We start from the raw sequence: 7313 nt of genomic DNA on the forward strand, positions 1-7313 counted from the left end.
CGCTGCGTTTTTTGGTACTCTCGTCAATAATTCTAAACACCAATAACAATTGAATTTAGAACTGATCAATATTTAAGCCTAATTAATTAATAAAACCCTAATTAGGATAATCAGAAATTGAGATGAAAAGGGTGGATACAACCTTTCTGCTTTTAAAAACATGTTATAAATTTGTTCCGCACTTAGAAATACAGGAAATTAGAGAATTTTAATCAAGTGTTCGCAAGCATATAACATTAGCTGCATCCTATTCATGAAACCAAGGCTTATACACCCAAACTAAAAGGCAAAGCCCTTGAACACATCTCCTGGGGCCAAAACCAACAGAAAAAAGTTAATACCTGATTATTCGCATTTATTTATATATCATATACCAACACGTTAAACTCATTACTAAATCGCCTATTTGGGAGAGAGAATCTAGCATTGACATCATAAGATTGCTATATAACAGTGAAAATATGCCTACATTCCCCACCATTGAGTGCAACAAAATCCATGGTCTTGGGTGTGAACTTACCCTTCACTAGCGTCGTGGGTGTTCTTGAGAAGTCGGAGCCTTTGGAACAGTTCGGGAGCTTCTCTGGGAGGCTGAAGCTTCAGCTGTCCGGGAAGCATGCTTGCAACGGGTGTATCAGAACCTCCTAGATTAAATCAGTCGCAGGAAAACATTGCCAAGAAATGAAAATCAAACAAAATGGGCAACTCAGATGTTAAAAGAGAACACAATTATCTAAGATTCCCAAACTCCTTCAAACACATAAATTTTCTAGACTAAAAGAGAACTGGTACTTAGAAATCTGTACCATGTAATTGGGGCTGTACAAGGGCTCCATTTTGTACATTGCCGTGTTGCACAGAAGCAATACTGGAATCCTTAGTGTTTATAGTGGCTACACTTGCTCTGGATTGTCCTCCATGTGCATTGTTATTATGCTACTTAAAACTGAATATTTGAAATAAAAATTATCAAACCCTAAAATTTCCAACAATCTCAAAAATTCCAAAACGCATTAAAAACCTCAATTTGAAATAGTAATCCAAAGCAATATAATTGCATAGATTGTTAAAAGTGAAGGAAAACTGATCAGGAACAAACCCTACACAAAAACACATATGTAAATATGTAGATACCGACACACACACACACACACACACACACACACATATATATATGCACCTGCGGTTGGAGGAGATGGAAGGGTCGAGCCCACCGGCGCCGGTGCCCATAGGGTAAGCAGGTGAGTATCCCTTGTGAAAAATATGAAACCTTGTGAAAAGAGCGCATGTGGGAAAGAACGATATCAGCATCGAACACATAGAAACTGCAGCAGTAATAACATTCAAAAAAGTCTTTGTTCTATACGACACAATAAAAGAAATAACAGTGACCATAAAAAGTAAAAATAAAAAATTGGGGATTGTAAATTGTAATCTAATCACCCAATAAAAAAAATAAATTAAGCACAACAATATCAAAATTAAAAGGAAGGAATAATATGAAACCTTGTGCATAGAACGCTCGTGAGAATGAATCAGACAACAATCAAGGGTGGACAAATCACAAAAGTGACAACTAAAGGGCACCTAACGGACACCGACATCCCTCTCTCTGCAACGGACACCCCCGTCTCTATCTTTCTGCAATTGCAGAAATCCCTCGAGTTTCAGGAAGCAAATGGAAAACGAAGTGCTTTTCCATCCCCTACCCATACCCATACCTCCCTTACCCGTCTTTTTACCCTCGCAGAAAATCCTCACATCTCTTTCTCACCCATGTCCCATCTCTCTATCTGCAAATCGCAGAAAAAAAACCCTAAACAAATCCATGAAATCCCTCGCATAAATCCTCCCACATCTCTCTCGGACACCCCCTATCTATCTCTTTTCAAACCCTAAACCAAATCTCCTAAATCCTATCTCGGACACCCCACAAACAGCCAAGAAGCCAAAGATATTAAAGTAATCTCTACATAATACTTTGGAACAATGAAGCAAACGGGTACTTACTTGTTCCTTGTCCAAAACCGTTGGTGGCGCCGTACATTGTTATCAATTGTGGGTTTATCAAATCTTTCATGGCTTAGACTGCATGAAAAATTAGAAACAAAAAGATGAATGTATGCTGTAAATCATCATATAAATGTAACTGCATTTGAAAAAAGAAGGGAATGAAAAAATCGAATTCTATTTCATCGGTATGTAACTGCATGAAAAGTTACATTGAATGCAGACTTAATCAATTTCCCCAAAGTCATTGTTAACCGAAAATCAATACCAAACCCATACATACCACCATTGAATTTGGCAAAACCCAAAAATAAAATACAAAAATTTACTCATATAATCACAGAAAAACATGAAATTTGAGCACCCATTTGGCCAAGTTAAAGGATAAAGGCACTCACATCATCGAAGTACTGTTTGAGAAGACCTCCTAATACTGGTTCTGCCTTTTTCGTGCTCTTTCTCAGAACTGCCATAAAAAAAGGGGAGAAGCATACAAATTCAGAAAAGGAAAGGTCCAAAACTGCCATAAAAAATCCAGAAAGCAAACAAATTTATCAAAAAGAAAAGTTCAAATTACAAAAACCAACTGATGTGAGTGAGTAGTGAGAGGTTGTGTTAGGCACCTGAGACACGTTTTGGTTTCAATTGAGAAGGCCAGAGCCTTGCATGCGAGGAAGATGACGCTAGGATTCCAGAGACAGAGAAATGAGGAGTAAGACGACGAAGGCGAGAGAAGGGAGACAACAGCGAGAGGATGATAAGACCCAATTCTCAATTCCCTTAATCAACCTGCAAGTAGCATAAGAAAGCTATGGAAGAAGAAGGAAGGAGAGATGAAGGAGCAGAGCTCCAAATATTTTTGTATTTAATTTCTTTGTTGTAAACTCTGATCTCCTCAAAATACTGAGAGCTAGTGCTCTTATACAAGTTACAAATTATCATGCCAGCTGGACAATTATAACAAACTACATTAAAATATGAATAAGCCTAATAATCCCAAGAATTAAACCCTTAATAGTGATTAAGCTAATCACTACTTACAGATCATATCATTATCCCCCCTTAAAGAACAACCTTGTCCTCAAGGTTAAAGAAAGAAAAACTTGTTTTATTTCTGCAATGGTCTAATGGGGTAGTGACTGTTGCTGCACTTCGAATTTTGACAAAATCGTGTGTCTCCAGAGTCCAACAAAATTGACAAGCAGGTCAATCGCAGAACCATCACTTTCATGGTTTGAACTGGCTGATTAGAATTTGTACCATAAAAGGCACACTCAGCTAACTCCTTCAGCTGTAATTCAGTCTCTGTGTCAGTTATGGACTCCAAACCCTCATCAGCAGTATGCACTACAGCCTATATGAGCAGTTGATACCGATTGCGCACAGAAGTCAAAGATCCTTGAACAAAGACAGGTGCAAATTTAGCATTTTCTAGTGCAGCAGTTTGGGTGGCACATGTTTCGTCAGCAAAGATCACAGGCTTCCTAGAAGACACCGTGCTCGAGCCTTCCACATGAAAGTTCTTAGTATTATAACAGTGTTTGCCATATATCTTTTCGGAGTCCACCAAATATAAAGCACAACTGCAACAATAATTGACATCCACAACTTCCCATTTGCCCAGCAGCCTTTCACGCTTTTCTTTTCCATAACCAATTCTTCCACCATAGTAAAGCAATAAAGTAATAATTCTTTTGTTAGTGAAATATGCCAACACTAAAGCAATGGACTCAATGGCAGCCCTCGATTTTATAGGTTCTTTTGAGCTTCCCACCAAATTGACCACATAGTGCATCCCAACAATTCCAAGGATAAGAATTAACAAGCAGCAGAATGCATATATAAGCTTCACACTAAACCATTGTTGGCTGAAGGCATCAAATAAGGATTCAACAAGGGAAATACTTCTGACAATATTGAATGCATATTGTCGAACAGCTTCAGAAACATCCACAACCTTACTAAGGGTTGGAGTTGGGTATTCTATCACTAATTCGAGAAACTGATAAGCTACAGTAACTAGCTTGTTAAGCTACCTGTATACATTGGTTATTTCTTCTGGGACAGTTGGAATCTGTTCAAGTGGGATCTCAACTCCAAGGTCAACTCCCGCAACCTTTAGTCCATCCAATGCCTTTATAATTTCTTCCAAATTCTAAAGGAATTCCAAGTACTTCTTGAAATGCATTCCATCCAACAAGAGAATTAAGATTGAAGCAGTTGTTGTTTCATCTTTCTTCAAAGGGAGATTAACCTCAACCTTTAAATTCAGAAAACTTGTTAGATGGTTGGTAATCATGGAAAAGATTTTCTTGAAGTAAGGGATCTGTGCATTCATGGAGGTGATTATGTCGTTGATTCTATCATGGATAGCCTGATCCGTCATAAAAAGTGCAACCCATGAATAAAAAAGAATACACGCCATTCTTAGTTGAAGTTCAACAGGACTAAGAAATTCCATTGGTGCTTTTGCAAAAGAAGTAATTCCTATAGCTTTCATCTCAGAGACCAACGGAAAAAGCAAGTCATTTGAAACCCTATGAATTAAGTAGACCACATTTATAAGCGAGTAAAACAGATAATGTGAAATACTCGAGCATATGGTTTTAGGAAGGGAATCAAGGGGTTCTTGTTGCTGAAATTCTTCCCAATCTTTTCGAATCTTCAGACACAAGTGAGCAAGCATCTGGTCCTGCATGTGTTGAGGCTGCTGGAAATATTTGACATCGAAGTCACTTGGCACACCATTTACAGTGGCTCGTAATTTTGCAATAACGACTTCATAATCCTTTTCATCTGAGACAACAACTTCATGCAAAATTGGAAACTTCTTGCAATGTCCACACCAAAGAGCATAGAATTCCAGCAACACATATTTTCCGGACTTGACGTACTCTTAGATGTTGTCAGTGACGAAGACCTTCAGATCAGTTAAATTAAGAAACAACATAGTCTTCTTATTTGGATTGGTAAAGAATTCAACCCCAACATCATCCAGCATTGAATCTACCACGTTAAGCACCTTATCGAGTTTCCCCGCATTGCCGGCATCAATAAAAGAGCTGCGATCACCCAAAATATTAAAAACACTTTCACATGTAGCAGTAGATTTCTCATATTGCATCACTTGTAGTAAACGGTAAAATGCATTGGATGATTAATGAAGTGTAGCTGTGTTTTCAAAAACTGAGGGTACTTGTCACCATGGTTCACGTGGTGCTTGGAACAGAGCATCACCTCTAGAATTTTAGCTAATCCCCCTCCCGGATCCCATCCATTCCAGAATTCACCTATATTTATGCAGAATTGAGAGCATACAACCATGTTATGAAAAAGAGGGGTCATTCGATCGAAGATTTCCTGCAGCGTCCTCGCTTTGTCTCTTAGTTATTTCATCAAGCACTTTCTCTGCATTAAAAACCATCACAAACTTGCCAACCTCATACAGGCCGACCCACCCATGAATCTTATTCAAATAAACATCATTCATCCCCACATTTCCATCAGTATAACATGCAAGTAGACTATTCAAAATCCAATGCCATTTGACCTTCCCGTGTGACAAATTGTAAATCAAAGATCGCAATACCTCATGGCGACTTTTTGTGGTGTTTGTATGAGAGAGACCTATAGATGTAGTAGCTCCTACGTTCTTAAGAGGGAAACCCAGAACATGCGCCACTGTTGTAGCTTCCGTGGTGTTCAAAACGGGTTTGTGATTGTGAGCGTGGGCTGATTCAGTGCTAAAGATTGCTGAAATCAAAAATAGCAGCGGCGTTGTGGTCACCATCACAACGGGCCTGGTTTTCTCAACATTCTGCCATGAAACTGTGACTAATACAAAATCATTTGAGTGTGACGACTGGACGGGCGAATTTGCCATTGCTTGCAACAACAGAGATGATAAGAGTAACGAAGGAATGGAATGGACTTGGATTTTCGAGGGAATCCGCTGTGGGCTGCCTTCTCTGTCTTGTATCCCAAGTTGTGGAAGTTTCTGGTGACCGAGATCTGGAATTTCAGCATCATCGAAAGACATCGGGGCTGGACCGGAACCTTCCCCAGCACCTAGAGCCAAGTCATGGCGTAACAAAGCAAGGTGACGGCGGATTGGTGCGACGGCAGACTCCACAGCCTTGCAGAGAGCGAAGTCAGAATCCCGAATTGCATGGAGGTCAGCACGCATCGAAGCTACAAGGGAGTCGATTGCAGCTGAGATGCGTGCATCCATGGTAGGAAGACGGGTCGAGTGGGCGTGCACAGGAGGGAAACCAGGAGTTGAGAAGGATGATACCATTGATAAGACCCAATTCTCAATTCCCTTAATCAACCTGCAAGTATCACAAGAAAGCTATGGAAGAAGAAGGAAGGAGAGATGAAGGAGCAGAGCTCCAAATATTTTTGTATTTAATTTCTTTGTTGTAAATTCTGATCTCCTCACAATACTGAGAGCTAGTGCTCTTATACAAGTTACAACTTATCATGCCAGCTGGACAATTATAACAAACTACATTAAAACAGGAATAAGCCTAATAATCCCAAGAATTAAACCCTTAATAGTGATTAAGCTAATCACTACTTACAGATCATATCAGAGGAGGATAGGACGGAGGCGAGACCGTCTGTGTTGTGGGTCTGCGAGACGGAAGAGGCAAGGAGGGTTTGAGAAGCAGATGGAAAAGGCCGGCTTTACCGTCGTTCTTCCCTTCCCGCGATCATCAACGCCTGTGCATCAAGATCAGTGGCAGAGATAGCCTGTGGCAGACTCGTAAATAAGGTGAAATTGAGCCACTGAAATCAGCCCGGTGGCAAACTCGTAAATAAAGTGAAATTGAGGCAAAATTGCACAGTGCCGTTCCCACTCCTACTTTAGCTGGTGGTGTATTCAATTGAGAATTTGAGAGATTTTAATAGATTTATAAATCCATGGATTTTTATGGAATTTAGGGGGGGGGTGTATTCAATTGGGATTTTAAGGGATTTTAATTCTTTTAATGAATCTAGGGGTATTCAATCATGATTTTAAGTGATTCTCTGAAATTCTAGGTGTATTCAATTAGAATTTTAAAATAGTTTATTAAAATCCTTATAAATACAGGTGTATTCAATTAAGATTTTAAAGAAGTTTATAACATTCCAGGTGTATTCAATTAGAAATTGATTTTAAAGAATTTGAGAAAGTTGAGGAATTAGAGGGAATTGGAGAGATTTCGTAGTGTATTTTAAGCATTCACAAATCTCACCTCTTCCCATGAGATTTCGAGGGAATTGAATCAAAATTTTATATGGAATCTCTACAAATC

General features: G+C 39.2%; 1 pseudogene; it reads right to left on the reverse strand.

Moving 5' to 3' along the window:
• Positions 1-4157: 4157 nt before the first annotated feature.
• Positions 4158-6600, reverse strand: LOC126582120 (uncharacterized; annotated as a pseudogene).
• Between the last annotated feature and the right edge of the window lie 713 nt (positions 6601-7313).

The sequence above is a fragment of the Malus sylvestris genome, chromosome 9 (assembly GCF_916048215.2).
Source record: "Malus sylvestris chromosome 9, drMalSylv7.2, whole genome shotgun sequence".
Classification (NCBI taxonomy): domain Eukaryota; kingdom Viridiplantae; phylum Streptophyta; class Magnoliopsida; order Rosales; family Rosaceae; genus Malus; species Malus sylvestris.